Source organism: Suricata suricatta, chromosome 7, assembly GCF_006229205.1.
Source record: "Suricata suricatta isolate VVHF042 chromosome 7, meerkat_22Aug2017_6uvM2_HiC, whole genome shotgun sequence".
Classification (NCBI taxonomy): domain Eukaryota; kingdom Metazoa; phylum Chordata; class Mammalia; order Carnivora; family Herpestidae; genus Suricata; species Suricata suricatta.
Genome location: NC_043706.1, coordinates 136,804,847 through 136,821,818, shown reverse-complemented (window position 1 = coordinate 136,821,818; position 16,972 = coordinate 136,804,847). Strand labels below are relative to the sequence as shown.

Below are 16,972 nucleotides of genomic sequence, written 5' to 3'. Positions count from 1 at the left end.
GGTGCTAGACATTCTCCTGCAGGGCCGGAGCCCCAACACCGGGCTCACGGCAAGAGAAGGAAGAAGGCCCTTTGGCATTCAACGCCCCCAGGCGACAACATGGTCCAGTGAGCCAGGGGTCTCACTCACCCTTCGGAAAAGAGGCTCAGAGATTTTCTCAACCGTGAGACAGAGATGAGAAAAAGCTGGTATTCCAGGGATACAGAGATTAAATGGCAAAGCGTAAAAAATTCCTGGCACAGATGAGTTGGCTATCATTTTGTTCTAGGCTCATCCCTCCATGCCCAAAGGGCACATGATAGTTAGCAAGAACAGTGAGAGAAGGAAACAAAACAAAACAAAACACACACACACCCACACACACACAGTGCATGGCATCAATTTTATGATTGAAGGCATAGAAAGAACTATAAAGATAGAACATATACACCTGCTATTGTCATGTTATCCACCAATACGATTATTTAACTGATGCTATGCTTTTGCTACTGTTTGTTTGTTTCAGTTTTTTTTAATGGGTGGGTGGTCAGTTCCCCTCCAAGCCCTATTTCCTCTGGACAATAGCCCAAGTGCAAAGGGATCTTCCACTGGACCCCGAAGAGGTGTCTTGAACCAGAATACTCTTCTATGAAAATGTCTCTGCTACCTACTCTTAGAAGAGAGAAGCCAGTCCCTAAGAAATAGCTTACATTCAACTTGTAGGATTTACCCTACAATCAGTACCCTTCGGAACAAAGCTTCCTTTCCACGGTGTCCATGCTGCTTTGTTGATACTCAAAATGACATTTCTAAATCACTTAAAGGCCTCTAATCATCAAAAATAATCCATTTTGTTCACTGTATTCTATTTTTTTAGTGGAAGAAAGTAGAAGTGCATTTAGAGAGCTTTGGGATAACCAAGGAGGACAGAGAGAGAAGACTGTGAACCAGCAGATTTCTCTCATTCCTCAAGCATTTGGTTGCCCAGAGTTTTGTTTTATTTGTGCATTTTTCTTGGCAGACTCTGAAAGACTTCTGCATTAAAAACAAAACAAAGTAGGAGGTGCCTGCATCGCTCAGTCGGTTGAGCATCCAGCGTGTGATTTTGGCTCAGGTCATGATCTCCTGGTTCATGAGACAGCCCCACATTGGGCTCTGGGCTGACAGCACAGATTCTCTCTCTCTCTCTCTCTCTCTCTCTCTCTCTCTCTCTCTCTCTCTCTCTCTCTCTCCCTCTCTCTCTCTTTCTCTCTCTCTCCATCTCTTTCTCTCCCTCTCTCTCTCTCCCTCTCTCTCTCTCTCTGACCCTGCCTACTCAGGCATGTGTGCTCTCTCTCTCTCTCTCAAAATAAATAAATAAACTTTAAAAAATGTTTAAATCTGGGACTCCTGGGCAGCTCAGTTGGTTAAGTGTCCAACTTCAGCTCAGGTCCTTATCTCCTGGTTCGTGGGTTCAAGGCCCCCATCAGGCTCTGTGCTGACAACTTGGAGCCTGGAGCCTGCTTTGGATTCTGTGTCTCCCTCTCTCTCTGCCCCTCCCCTGCTCACACTCTGTCTCTGTCTCTCACAATTGAATAAACGTGAAAAAAAATTTTTAATGTTTAAATCCCCCCTTTCATGTTCTGTCTCTCTCTCAAAAAATAAACATTAATAAAAAAATTGTTTAAAAAGAGGCGCCTGGGTAGCTCAGTCAATTCAGCATCCGACTTTGGCTCTGGTCATGATCTCATGGTTCGTGGGTTCAGACCCTACATCAGGGTCTGTGGTGTCAGTCCAGAGCCTGGAGCCTACTCTTATTTCTGTGTCTCCCTCTCTTTCTGCCCCTCCCCTGCTCATGCTCCACCTCTTTATCTCTCTCAAAAATAAATAAACCTTAAACTTTTTTTTAATGTTTAAAAACAGGGACACCTGGGTGGCTCCGGTTGGTTAAACATCCAACTTCAGCTCTGGTCATGCTCTCATGATTTGTGGGTTTGAGCCCCACATCAGGCTCTATGCTGACAGCTCAGAGCCTAAAGCCTGCTTCCAATTCTGGGTGTCTCTCTCTCTTATCTCTGCCCCTCCCCCACTTACGCTTTCTCTCTTTCAAGAATAAACAAACATTAAAAAATGTTTAAAAACCAAACAAAATAAAAAACCCTATCCCATGTACTTATTTTCTAGACTTCACATTCTTTATAAACATTGATAAACAAGGCATCGCTGTTTCTAAAGGTGGATCTTGACCACTAGCGGTCGGCAGTTTTGACACAGTCTAGCACGCGTTAGCAAGCGTTAACGACCACCGGGCAGCGGGGGCAGCTTCCAGAAAGAAACTTCCTGTTGGCAGATCAGTCAGGAGAACAGGCCGGGCAGGTTCAGATTTTATGCTCCCTTTCCCTCAAAGCCAACTTGTTGGCAAAAACACACACAGAAAAAGACAGGGTCAGTGGCCCCGGGTCTGCCGCACACTCGAGGCAGCCCCTCCCTGGAGGTCTTTCCCCGACAGGTATCGGGGAATCTTCCTGTCCATTATTCCCACAAAGGAGCAAGGGGACACGCAGCAGACAACACACTCATCCAGAACGAAAGGCATTGTTTTAAGCGAATGACAAAAGCAACGTCTTCCCTTCGGGCTCGGTCACACAGCGGGGCCGCTTCCACCCCGCACGGGACGCTGGCATAGGGGACACCCGGGGCCGCAGGCAGCAGCGAGCCAGCAGCAGAGCCGAGGGGCATCGGGCTGCGGGCAGGAAAAGCCCAGCGCCCAGGGAACAGCACCGCGCGGGTGACGGCATACCGGATCCTTTCCTCCTCGATGTTTTGGACCGCCTGGTCTCGGTACAGGACCTGGAGGACGACCTCACGCTCCCGTTCCTGGAGGGAATTCAGACTGACTTCCTGGGCCATCTCCCCTCTGCTGCGTTGACCGGCGTTGAGTGTCACTTCATGACCGGCACCCCCGCTGTGGGCGGGTGAGCTCACGGCACCCAGGAGCTGCTCGGCAACTTGAAAGCACTTCCTCTCCTAGTTCATTGGCAACTCTTCGCCTTGTGCCTCTTTTTGTCCTTCTTAACTGCGTCACGCTCCTTGGGGAGAAGAAAGCCCTGAGTGGCTGTCCCTCAGCTGGACTCTCGGCTCCCAGAAGCTCATGCCACCAGGGGACCCTTTCCACTGGGTCCCGCTGCCACCTCTGATGTCCGTCTAAGACAAAAGTGTTATCTTTTTTCTGAGGTTTTGCCAGAGATTGCTATAAATCAGGCATGGCCCCCAGCAGATAATTTCTGCAGAGCAGAAGCAAGCCCTCGTTGGAGAGAACTTATGAAAGGCAGTAAGAAGAAAATCAAGGATGTTTAGAAGATAATCTTCCCCTCCAACGCTTTCAGGTCGGTCGGAATGGTAATTAAAAGCCCAGCCAGATCAACACCTGTAGAAAAGACAGCAAAAAAAAAAAAAAAAAGGCATCATTTTCCTGGCTGTGAATGCCTGCAGCATTTCTTCAGAAACACAAAGCGTTCCACACAGACCTTTGCACTTTCTGCTATAGTGATCATGTAAGACTTTAAGTTTTATTAAATTGGCCTTCTCATGTTTCTCAAAGCCACTAACTTCGAAACTTGTTCTTTTTTTTAAAGTTTATGTATTTATTTTGAGAGAGAGAGTGGGTAAGGGTCAGAGAAAGAGAGAGAGGGACAGAGGATCCAAAGCGGGCTCTGTGCTGACAGCAGAGAGCCAGATGAGGGGCTTAAAACCATGAACTGTGAGATCATGACTTCAGCCCAAGTTGGATGTTCAACCAGCTGGGCCGCGCAGGTGCCCCTGAACTTAAATTGTTCTAATATGAATCCAATATGTCCACAACTAGAGCCATAGAGGTCCACGATTCATGTACCTTATCCTAACTGACAATACGTTAGAAGAACAATGAGATCAATGCTTGGCTATTATTTTTACAATTAACTTCAAAACTCAAAAAAACCCCAACAACTTCTAATCCATTGGGGAGGTGTGAAGGGACATCATCACAACCTCGATATAGCAATTATTTATGTTTTTTACTGGTTTTCATGGACTGCCTCATGCATGGGGTCTCGTTTCTGTTTAATGCTGATTGAAAGGTTCTGTATACATTCTCTCTGCCTTTTTTTCCCCATTGGTGACACTGGTTTCACAGGACCTTCAGTTTGTTCCTCCCCCCAACCAAGAAGATGGTACTAAATTGATAAAACACTGGCTAGATGCATATCAGTGAAATGCATAAAGTGTAGATTAAATCAATATGCTTTCTGCAATGCCATTTTGTTATCAAATCTACATGATTTCCTTAGTAATAAGACTTCCTTTCAATGCTTTAGAACCTAAACTCCTTCTGTTGGCTTCAACAGAAAACGCACATTATATTAATTTATGATTCTTAACAAATCACTGAATAAGAGGTTAACAGAGCCCAAAGGGTTCATTTTCTTTAAGCAGAGATTCTTATCCTTTTTTTTCTTAATCTTTGGTAGTCTAGGGAAGCCTGTGTACTTAAATACATAAAATACATTGGATTGTGCAAAAGGAAGAGATTATACTGAGATGTTTTAATATAATAATATATATGTTCCTTGATGCACAAAGTAATGAGATCTAACAACTACTGTAATTTCAAAGTAGTGAGGATTATAAATCATATTTTGAGATATCTGTAACATGCATTGTGGTATGAAAACATCAGTGATTTCTATTGATGACACTCAGCAGGTGCTGCTAGGTCTTCTGTGGTTTGATGCCTATATTCATAATGGAAGGAAGTGCTATACTGTAGTTAGAGGTAAATAAATACAGATGGAATCTTTTTCCCAACCAAGTTCATGGCCTTATAGGCTAAGCACTTGTGGCTTAAGGGATTCTAGATTTGTCAGTTTCTGTATCATGAGACAAAGTTAAAATACGTTGCTCACCCAAACACCAAGGTTGCGAGACAAATAGGGAGACACGGAGCTCTGCAAAGGAATACACTTGGCCTCTAGTTCTCAGTCAACTTCTTGCCGGTGCCTGCTTTCAAAAGGCTTCCTATCTGGATGGTGGGAAAATGACAAATCAACGAGGACTCTGGGGTGTGGCCCCGCCTGGCTGGTAATCACTGTATGACTAGGGCAAAGCCTCCATTCTCCTTGGTCCCCACTTCCCGGATGCTCAGGCAGAACTTGTAGATCTCAGTTCCCCAAGGATTCGAATCTCTGGAAAAGAGGAAAGTAATATGGAATAAAGTATAAATAAGTGACAAGTGGTGAAGCACAAATTGGCCATATAAGCACCAGTGTTATGAGCCTATTTCTTCTAAATGTGCTCCTTGGTTCTTCTTTCTTCTTATTTCTAATCATGAACCATACCACTGGACCAAGAACTATGCTGGTGGTCTGATTCTCAAGTCTTTAATTTTTATTTATTTATTTTTAATCTTTTTTAAGTGTCTTTATTTTGGTAGGGGAAGGGGCAGAGAGAGAGAAAAAGAGAGAGAGAGAGAGAGAGAGAGAGAGAGAATCCCAAACAGACTCTGCATTGACAGTGCTCCAACATGGAGCTCGAACTCACCAACCGTGAGATGATGACCTGAGCCAAACTCAAGAGTCAGACACTTAACCAACTCAGCCACCCAGACACCCCTCAAGTTTTTTAAATGAAGATTTTTGCACTTGGCTCAAAACACATGATTTGTGTGCACTGAGCTTTCTTTTCGGGTGGTTTTTGTGCTCCACCCTCTGGCTCTGGTTGGGCAGTGCTAGGCTGGAAATGACGCAAGCGGTGAACTCACTGGGAGAATTCTGGAACATGCAAATGTTCACTCAGATGGATGGGCTTTACAGAGATATAGGAACACAATTATCATTTTAAAACACTCCTCATCCTCTATCAACGGCCATGGGCCTCCAGTGGGAAGTGCCCTTTTCATGGAGGAGTGGGCGCTAATCCTCTCCTCAGTGTCCATTCACTCCTGGCTATAGAAAAGTGAAATTTACTTTGTTTCTAGGATGCATCCATCCATCCATCCACCCACCCACCCATCCATCCATACGTCCATCCACCCACCCATCCAAACATCCATATATCCACCCACGCATCCATTCACTTACACACCTATCCACCTACTCATCCAGCCAGCCAGCCAGCCAGCAAATACTTACTGAGCACCTTCAAAGTGCCAACACTGTTCAAGTGCTTAGAGCACATGACTTGATTGGGTGGTGACTTACACCCTCTCCCCTGTCTAACAAGAATATGATGCTGCTTACAATAAAAGCAAAGAGAATAATAAGATAAAATCAGAGAAATATCAGCAATCAGAGTGGAAAGAGGAGATCATTCTTCCAAGAACCTGCAGTGAAACAGTCATTGTCCTTGAGCATGGATGTATTTCTGACCTTCTTAGTAGCCAAGGCAAAACCAAACAAAGAAACAAAACAAAAGAAAAATCAAGGTGCCATAAGGGGGCCTGGCTAGCTCAGTCAGTAGAGCATTTGACTCTTGATCTTGGGATTGTGAGTTCATGCCCCACATTGGGTGTAGAGATTACTTAAAAATAAAGTCTTAAAGAAAATTAAGGTGGAGTATATCATTCTGAGAAACCAAAAGAACACAAGAAGGATATCCTCGAGGTATAAAGGGCACAGACTGAGAAAACAATCAATTATTGGAGCAGCAGTTTGGCAGAAGTAGCAAAATTGTGCTTGAAGTTTCATTACTATATTGGTCTTAAATTAAAGCAAAGAATATAGGACCAAATCACAATTCATTGAACCCATTTCAAATAGCAAAACGTGGTGGTTTCTGGTATTCCAGGTTGATGCTGGCATAAGCTTGGAAAACTGGAGATGTAGGTGGTCTGTACCCGTCCCACTGTGATTTTTTACTCTTGACTTCCAGAAATTTGATTCTAGTTTCTGTAAACCTTCAGTCATGCAAGCCCTTGGTTAATATTTACTATGAGGAAAGACTTCTATTGTTAGATGGAAATGTACTTTCTTCTTTGACCTGAAGGATCTGTCTCCAGAGCCTGTCTCAACAAGCGGTGACTTTTGAAATGATGGCCTCAGTACTGCACAGCGTCACTCCAGAGTCATGAACTGGTACAGTTCGTAGGGCATCACACCAGGATCAGTCACATCGAGATTTAACAGAGACAGAAGATGTTTTCTCTTGGTCTCCAAGGTCCTCCTAGTGTCCTTCCTGGCCTGGTGGCTTGGACATTCCATGTAACAGGTTTGAGCCATGGTTGCTTCATGCTTGCTTCCTGGGACTCATTCAGGATTTTCAATGGGGGAGGTACCGCCCTTACATGTTTAGAAATTTGTGGGGTGCTTCTGGATGGCAGAATAACAAAGAATTGTCTTGCATTCCATGCATATGTTACTATCTTACCAGATCATTCCATTGCGGGAAATAATCATGGTTATCTGATAAAATTTAAGTCTTATATAAACACAATGTATATTTTGCATGATTTTAACATATTCTGAGTTTCCCAGAATGCAACTCTTGTGTAAATTGAAGGAAAACTGTGCTGTGTTTCATTTAAAACTTTCACAAGAATTGCTTATCATTTCAGAAAGTTGTATCACTAAGGGCAACGTGACGTTTAGTATCTGAATCACTCTTGCTGCACCTGGGTGACAATCCGCATCTGTAAATGTCAAATTCAACAAGACTCTTTACACAAACTTCTGACAACTTCACTGGGTCTCCTACTATAGTTTACACATATGAGTACATATTATAATTATTAAATATATAACATAATTTATAAAGTCCCTTTGTTTTTCCATTTCTCATGATAATGATGTAGTCATAGTAGTGTGCAGGTAGGTTATACTATGCATGGATTGTATTTCTGGATATTAAAAGGTGAATTACAGCATTGAATTTCATAGTTTTAAGAACCACTGAATTAGAAGATCCAATAATTTCTACCGTCACTTACAAATTAAATTGTAGGGGCGCCTGGATGGCTCAGTCAGTTAAGTGTCCAACTTCAGCTCATGTCATGATCTCACAGTTTGTGGGTTCAAGCCCCGGGTCAGGTTCTGTGCTGAGAGCTCAGAGCCTGGAGCCTGTCTCAGAGTCTGTGTCTCCCTCTCTCTCTCTGCCCCTCCCCCACTCAGGCTCTGTCTCTCTCTGTCTCAAAACTAAATAAACTGTAAAAAATAAAAATATATATAAATATTAAAAAAGTTTTATGCCTTTACTTTGAGAGAGAGAGAGGCATAGAGAGAGAGCAGGGGAGGGGCAGAGAGAGAAGAAGAAACAGAATCTGAAGCAGTCTCCAGGCTCTGAGCTGTCAGCACAGAGCCCAACGCAGGGCTCAAACCCATGGACTGATCCAAAGTCAGACGCCCAGCCAACTGAGCCACCCAGGCACCCCATAAAAATAAATATTAAATAAAAACAAATTAACTTGTATAATTCTCTTGTTCATGTTGCAGCACATTATTGAGTTTGTAGGAGAATGGGGTGAGGGAAATGCAGAGTTGGTTGGTGGTGGTGGTTGTTTTGTGTTTTTGGTTTGGGGACTTTAGTTTGTGAATTTGCATATGCAATGTCAAATCTGAGCCAGGTTATAATTGAGAGCTCAGAGGTCTTCTTTCAAAATGCAAATTATTTGAATTATTGCTGCTGCGCTCGTTTCTATCTTTTGAACAGAAGTTCCGGGGCTCTTTCCGCACTTTATCCCAGGTAGGCTAGCCTTTGAATTCTTAGAGGTTTTGTATCAACTGCTGACTGGGAGATTCTACTGTGTGACCCATTTTGCAAATCACTCCACAATGATTCACGAAAAGGGTTCTTAGCTCGCGGTCTATTTATGCAAGACAAAGTACCCTCAAACCCGTGGTGACCATTTATTTTTCATTTTTAAAGTTGTTTGTTGCCATTTTTTTTAGTGAACTTCCTGGTCAACAGCAGTTTCTAGGGTGGCAGATGGAGTCAGTAAGCGGCACAGGACCGTGGAAAACACAAGTCAGAGAGAATTCCAGCTACCTCCTGGCTTTAGCAGGGTGAGGTCCACCTTTACAGATTCCGTTTCTAGTCACCGGCAGCAGAAACCATGCTGGAATATGTTTCATAGTCTTTGAAACATGAATAAAAGAAACCTACTTCTCTCATGGAGGTTTTGATTGATGCGATGTTTTGGAGTAGAACATGGAGGTAAATTAAAGAATTACATGAAATCTACCAAAATCAGTTTGCATGTTCCTTGCACTGTGCCACGTATAACTGTCTAGGACGAAAGAGTAAGGTAGGAGAGTAACATCTGTAACCCCCACAAGGTGCCTTCGTGACAAAGGGGAGACCCACCGAGCCTGGAAGAAGAGGAGGCCCTCGTCTGAGGCGTGGAGAGGGCATCTCTCAGGTGGGGACAGTGTATTTACCAAGACTGAGGCGGGAATGTGACATTCTTCCTCCAGCACGGGAGCCCAGCTTCACAAGGCCTAGAAACAAATTCTGAAGCACAAGCAGAGCCTTCCTGACCGTCCCCCGGTGTCTGCCTACTTCCGCATCCAGGAAGTGCCCCAAAGCTCCCATGGCTGACTCATTCTAAACTATTCCCTCGAGGGGTGCCTGGGTGGCTCTATCCGTTAAGCGCTGGCTTTGGCTCAGGTCATGATCTCGCGGTTTGTGGTTTCCAGCCCTGCATTGGGCTCTGTGCAGACAGCTTAGAGCCTGGAGCCCGCTTCGGATTCTGTGTCTCCCCCTCTCTTTCTGTCCCTCCCCCCACTCATGCTCTGCCTCTCTCTCTCTCTCAAAATAAATAAACATTAAAAAGAAAAGAAACCATTTCCTCGAGCCCATCATGCACTCTTCCTTTTCCATGCATTGGCTCCTGCTCTTCTCTCTGTCGACCAGAATCTAATTCACTCAGAGGCAGGGAGAGAACAGTCAGGAAAGCAGGTTTGGAGCCTGACTGTGTGGGCGAGTAGCTCAGCTCTGCCCCTTACTAACTGCTGAGATGCTGGACCCGTCAGATAACCCCACTGGGATTTAACTTCCTTGTCTATACAGAGAACTACCGCGCCTACTTCACAGAGTAGTTGTGAGGATTCACCGTGTGGATATATACGAGTACTTAGATCACAGCAGCAGGCATATAATAAGCAGTTGATAAATGTTAGCTGTAATTATTATTAGTAGTGATAGTATCACCATCATCATTTTTAATCTTTCAAGGTCCAGCTTAATTGCTACCCGATTCTCCTTATTTACAATAAAAATCAATCATTTCTTCATTATAAAATTTTTCCACTTCGTGTATTTCTCTGCTGGGACACTGACTTCATTCTGGCTTGTAGTCAAGAATCATTCTAGTGCTGACATTGACTTTTAGTGATCCCTCACCACCCAGGAGGTAGGTCCTTAATGTCTGGCGTGTGTTGAGAAACCCAGGGAATGTTGTGACATGCGGGTCTGCTTGTAAAGCAGGAAGCAGAATTCAAGTCGAGTAGGAAGTAAGGATAGTCAGGTGAGCAAGCGCCTGATTCTGAAAGCTTCGGCCTTCAGAAGTCTGAAAAGCACAGGAGAATCTGAGTCATTTCAGAATTTGAGAAGCCTACTAAAAAGCATTTTAACAACCACATGCAGAAATTCGCAGCCCTCCAGCCAGAGAGACGAAATCTCCCAGAGACATTTTTCTGAGATGCTCCTTTTTCAGTCATTGTCTCCTCCTTCTGACAGATGCCTTTTTAAAAAAATTTTTTTAACATTTATTTTTGAGAGACAGAGAGAGACAGATCATGAGCAGAGGAGGGGCAGAGAGAGAGGGACACACAGAATCAGAAACAGGCTCCAGGCTCTGAGCTGTCAGCACAGAGCCCGATGCGGGGCTCGAACCCACGAACTGTGAGATCAACACCTGAGCCGAAGTCAGATGCTTAGCTGACTGTGCCACCCAGGTGCCCCCAGATTCTTAAATTGCATTTATTTTGCCCCAAGCAAAGAAGGCGGGCTCTGGTCTCACCCACAGGATGCCCCAACCCCATTTTCCCACCGCACGTTTATAATTTTGCAATAGCGATGCTTTGGATTTACAGCGCTCCCTCATTGTATGCAACAGTTAACACCCAAAGCCAATACTGCAGCACTGTTTTGAAGGAAAAATCTCCCACAGCCACTGAGAGAAGCACTCTACCCCAAACCATCTCCACGCCAGTGGGGGGACCGGACGACCTGGGATCAAACCCTATTCCAGGGTACACCCACATGCTCTTGGGTCAGTTGCTTAATCTCTGAGACTCCCTTTCCTTCTCAGCCTCCTCTGTGACCTAGAGAAAGCTGTCCCTGACTCACAGGGTTGATTTGGGGGTGAAATAAATCACCCAGGTAGAGACGTAGAGCAATGGCTGGAACGAAGCAAGCAAGGCCCAAACATTCCTCCCTGCAATTTGTCCCCCATATAGGAAGCCTCCAAAGTAAAAGAAAAAGCCATTTCTCAGGGACTGATAGGGACAAAGGCAGTGGGGGTTTGGGAGTTGGGGTCCCCTCCTAAATGCGCACGGTACCTCAGTCCATGCATTTCCATTTCGTCTGTATCTGGTCAGGCTGCATCCTGGTGGGACTCTGGCCTCCAGGCACAGCTGGGTTATGGTGTTTAGGGCACAGGTTCAACAACATGGATTCCTAGGGCTTTTGTGTGCCAAGCACATGCCAGGGATTAAGGATACAATAAGGAAGACCCAATTCTGCATTCAAGAAGTTCACATTGCAGCCAGAAAATGGACTTGCAATCAAACAAATTAAAACATGGTGGGATGCGTATAAAAACACAAGAATGTGTCAACAATGGCCGAATTATGGAAAGATCCCAAGTGTGGCCTATATTTACCGTGGAATATGACTCGGCAGTCAAAAAGAATGAAATCTTGCCATTTGCAACAACATGGATGGAACTAGAGTGTATCATGCTAAGAGAAATAATCAGTCAGAGAAAGATAAATATCATCTGATTCCGCTCATATGTGGAACTGAAGAAACAACACAGACAAACATAGGGGAAGGGAAGGAAAAATAAGATAAAAATAGATAGGGAGGCAAACTATAAGAGACTCTTTTTTTTTTTTTTTGAAAAAGAGAGAGTGAGAGAGAGAATGAGGGAGGGAGTAGGGAGAGAAGGGGACAGAGGATCTGAAACGGGCTCAGAGCTGACAGCGACTAGCCCAATGCAAGGTTTGAACTCACAAACCGGGCGCACGTGACCTGAGCCATAGTTGGATATTTAACCGACTGAGCCACCTAGACACCACATGAGAGAGACTCTTAAATACAGGGAACAAACTGAGGGTTGCTGGGAGTGGGGGTGTTGGGTGGGGAGGAGGGGCTAAGTGGGTGATGGGCACTAAGGACGGCACTTGTTGGGATGAGTACTGTGTGTTCTACATAAGTGATGAATCACTAAATTCTACTCCTGAAAGTATTATTACACTGTATGTTAACTAACTTGGATTTAAATAAAATTTGAAAAATAAAATAAAAATAAAATGGAATTCTGGAAATGGTCCTTGAGTTAAAAAAACATAATAAACTGCAGGAATCTACAGGGAAGGAGAGTGCTTGGAGGAAGGCGGGGTTCTCCTTATGGAGGAAGCGGAGATGGCTGGGGGGGGGGCAACCTCATGGGCCAAACATGTGGGACAACCTTGGGGGGGGACAAGGAGTCAATGGTGTTCTGGAATGCGGTTCGCTGTCCTTCCCGGCTTGGCTTTTAGACCTGACAAGCGGGAAGCGCAGGAATCGTGGGACTGAGGCAGAAGAATGAGGAAAGGGGACATTCTTTGCTCGCAGGCAGGTGTCCCCTGTTCTCTCCCCCCAGTCACCTGGCATCTTTGAGCCACTGGTCATCAGATCATAGGCAGGAAAGTTCCCCCCCCCGACTGTGATGCAGGGGACAAGGACTGTGGAAATGTGGCCAACTGCAGGGGCATGCGTGCACGTGAGCAGGATGGTCACCGCCGCCAGGATGTTTGAGGGAAACTACAGAACGTTCTCAAAGCTTGAAAGCCACAGCCCTGCCACGGCGGGTCATTCTGGGGGGCCTCCACCTCCGCTGCTCAGCTTCTACCACGGCTGTTTCCCGGAAAGGCTGCAGTCTGAGGACAGAGCCACAGCGCTCTGCCTGGTGGGGGTGGGGGACGAGCCTGGGGACGTTGTCCCCAAAGCCTCACCCGAAATGTCGTCCCTTTTTGCTTGTGTAGGTCACAGCCACAAAGAGCACCGGTCCCCATAAGGCAGGAGATGGGTGAAGAACAGCTCTTGCCTGTGTGGTCCCAACTCAAACGGGGCCGGTTCATTTTCACACAGGTAAGGCGACATCGTGCGTGTCCAACAGCAAGGCCGACGTGGGAGTGGTGATGTGTGTCTACAGATTCTTCGCCTCTCCTGTCACTTAACCAGATGTGCATTATCTGAAAAGATGGCAAGGCTCACGCTTTGGCGTCCCTCATGCGCATGCCCCATCCAGGGCCCCTGCCTGCTATCATATTTGCTCATTTAAAAAAGTCTCCACAAGTTTTATAAACTTCAAGTCCTTAAGATAGGAAGTTGCACGTACGCGGGCTTGAATCTAGAAGACCCAAGGCCTACTTGACATGGAAGGAAGGGAAATGAGTCCTGAAAGGTCACCGCAGCTCATGGCTGATTCTGTTCTTTCTCATCCAGGTAGATATCTTGCCACTAACAAACCCCCGAAGTTGAGATCACGGTGGTAAGCATATAATACGCAGTTGATAAATGTTAGTTTTAGAATCAAAGTTAAACACTCAGATAGAAACCTGCAACTTCCATGGCTTAAACTTGACCTCTTCTCATGGAAGAGTAAAGAAATGAGAATATTATTACCTTGTTACAGACACTACTCATCATAGTTCTTATACTTTTTGTTGGGCCAAAAGCAACTATTTATTTAGCATTTACTCTGGGCCAGTCTGACAAGGACTCTGCATATATGACCTCTATCTTCATTACAACACCATGAAGTAAGTACACCCATTTTACAGATGAGGAGCGTGAGGCTTGGAGTGATTAAGTAAGTTACCTAAAATCACACTCCAGTTTGGGTCTGTTTGACTTCAAAGCTTTATGCTTTATTTAGGCAGAAAAGTTAAGAAGTTAGAATCTCCCACTGTCTTGGCTAAATAGTCTTTTTCTTAACCCGATTCTAACTTCATAGCAGATCCTTAATATCTAATGCACATGTCTGCCTCATCATCTCCCCTCTTGCCTAGAAATGCGTTTGGAGGGTAGGGCAGCTTGACTGAAAGAAGTTTAAAATAGACCCCAGCTAACTGACTTTCTTTTTTAATTTTAAAAGTATATTTTGTTCTATCTCCAAACTAGAGATGGAAAGAATCTGAATCTATGAAGTAGATAGATACACAGCAAGGCAGTAATAAACTGTACGTACACAAATTTACAAGCCACAGAAGACATCCAACATATGCAATAAACACAGTACAAAAACAATATAAATACAATCAAAACAAACACCTTAAAAAAATTTACACCATGTAACTTTGAGATAGACTTTCGGTTTGGCTTGGTTTTTAACTAACTCTCAAGTCTTTCCTCCCATTCCATTTAAATCATTATTACCCTACAGTTTTTAAGTGTATACTATTCAATACAATTAGAAATCATCCTCTAGTTTATCACTGTTTTTGTCTCCCACCTTCTCAGTGTCATTAATTTAGGAAAAGTTACAATCGCTGTACTCTCCACCCACCTGGCTCTCAGCCCAACCTCCCCACATGGCTGGACGTGGAGACTCACCTGCCTTGGCATCTGCCTCAAGAGAAGAAACAGGGGGACTGTTCTGGAGAGAAGGAAGTCAGTTTTTCTTCACTTTGGAACAACTGACGCATTTCTCTTTCCTTCCTGTCGGGCCGGTGCTGAAGCGGGGCACCCTCCGGGCCCGCCCAGACAGCTTCTGTGGTTGCCCCCACATCACCAAGGACCCTGGGAGCGAAGCCACCCAAAGCCACACCCAGGGGCCCTTGCAGGCCAACAGTATCCATCTTCAGCCAGAGGACAGAGCGAGCGGACATTTCTGAAACTTTCACCCCTACCAAGGAAACCCCAAGACAGACGACAGGCTTCATATATTCGAATGTTCTCACATTTGCAAGGGGTTTCACACTGACCTCAAGTGTGACTGATCACGTTGTGAAGAATGGTCGCTAACTCAAGAATGACAAGACTGGCCTAAATTTTGGGGGGATGCTCAGAGGGGGGATGTCACTGAGGTATCCCGTACACATAGAATACGACACAAATCACAAGTGGGGGAACACACCCCTACCAAGAAATGAACTAAAACGGCACCCCGGAAGCCTCTTCGTCCGCCCTTCCAGTTACTACAGTCCCCCCAAAGGTAACTATTTTCCTGATCTCTGACCCCATTGAGTCACTTTCCTGGTTGGGCACTTTGTGAAAATGCACGTATGTAATATTAACTCTTCTGTGTCTGGCTTCTTTTGTTCAGCTTGAGATTCAACTGTACTATATTGCAGGTCGTAGAAAACCAACCTCTATGCTTTGGAGCCAAAACATAATGCCAAGATAGAGTTTGGGATGGAGAGGGACCATAGCTCTAGTGCTTTGTGGGCCCAGGAGGCTGCCTGAGGCTGAAGGCTTCAAAGAACCTGCAAGGCCACCTGGCGGGAGGGGCTGGGGGCGGTTGGGGGGGGGTATAAGGAAATGCAGATCCAGCCAGTTTCCACAGGAATTGTGTACTCACTACCAACCTCATTTGTCATGTTTTCAGGCCGGTGCTAGGTTCCTGAAACAAAAGGCTAAGAAGGCAGGAGGTGAGGTTTGCAGAAGAGAGGAGAAAGGTTACTTTAAAATCAAGCTTCGCTGAAGCATTAGTGCCACCATTTTGATTTTTGTTCAACTTTATGCTTTTAAGCGGTTCCACATGCATAGTGTATTCATTCTCGCTGTGGCTTTCTATCATATGAACACATAACAAGCTTATCTATAGTCCTATTGATGGGCATTTGTGCTATTCATTGTTTGGGCTAGACTGAATAGTGCTGTTAGGAGCATTCTGGTATAGCATCTGGGTGAATTCTTGTCCGTATTTCTGTTGGCTATGTGGCTAGACATGGAATTGTTAGCATACGTTCAACACTAGTAGCTGCTTCCAGTCTTCCAAAGTGGTTGTACTGATTTACACTCCTATCAGAAACATTCTGGAGTCTGGAAGTTCAAGATCAAGATGTTGGTAGGATTGGTTTTTGGCTGGAAGTCTTTGTCGTTGGCCTGTAGTTGGCCATGTTGTCTCTGTGTCTTCACAAGATCTCCCCGTGCCTGTGTCCTGATTTCTTCTCTTCTCTAATATATTTTATTTATTTGTTAGAGAGAGTGAGAGCGAGAGAGATCGTTCAAGCCAGGGAGAGGCACAGAGACAGGGAGACAGAGGATCCAAAGCACGCTCTGCACTGACATCGGACAGCAGGGTTTGAACCCACAAACCATGAGATCGTGACCTGAGCCAAAGTCGGACCCTCAACTGACTGAGCCCCCCAGGTGCCCCTAATCTCTTCTTGTTATAAGGATGTGGTCATATTGGATTATGACCTCATTTTAACTTGACTGATTATCTAAGGACCCATCTCCAAATATTCCTTATTTCTAAGTACAGAATATTACATTCTGAGGTACTGGGGGTTAGGGCTTCAACATATGAATTTGAGGAGGGACACTTCAGACCATAACAGTAGGATTTAGTAAGAAAATTCTAGAGCTTCTATTTATATTGATTTTTTTAAGCTAAAACTTACACTTGATAAACATTTAATGAATGGATTCATCATTGAATATATCACCAAGGAAATTACCGTAACTTTGGGATATAAGCTCAGAAATTGTTCCTGCAAGGGGAACAAAATTAAAGTAGTCTGGAGACCACTGGCCTAAGGTTTTGGGCTACAGCAGACAACAGGTAAGAGTGGGGAAAGCAGATCTTGAGGGGTACCTGGCTGGCTTG

General features: G+C 44.8%; 1 long non-coding RNA gene across 2 annotated transcripts; it reads right to left on the bottom strand.

Annotated features, from left to right (window-relative positions):
* Positions 1–2,184: 2,184 nt before the first annotated feature.
* Positions 2,185–14,834, bottom strand: LOC115295875. 2 transcript variants are annotated; one of them, XR_003910613.1, is made up of 4 exons: positions 14,752–14,834; positions 13,149–13,388; positions 4,902–5,180; positions 2,185–3,385 (listed from the first exon to the last, which is right to left on the bottom strand). It is a non-coding gene; the product is annotated as an uncharacterized LOC115295875 (long non-coding RNA). The 2 variants fall into 2 exon arrangements; XR_003910612.1 differs by lacking the exon at positions 13,149–13,388 and having other exon boundaries at positions 14,752–14,832.
* Between the last annotated feature and the right edge of the window lie 2,138 nt (positions 14,835–16,972).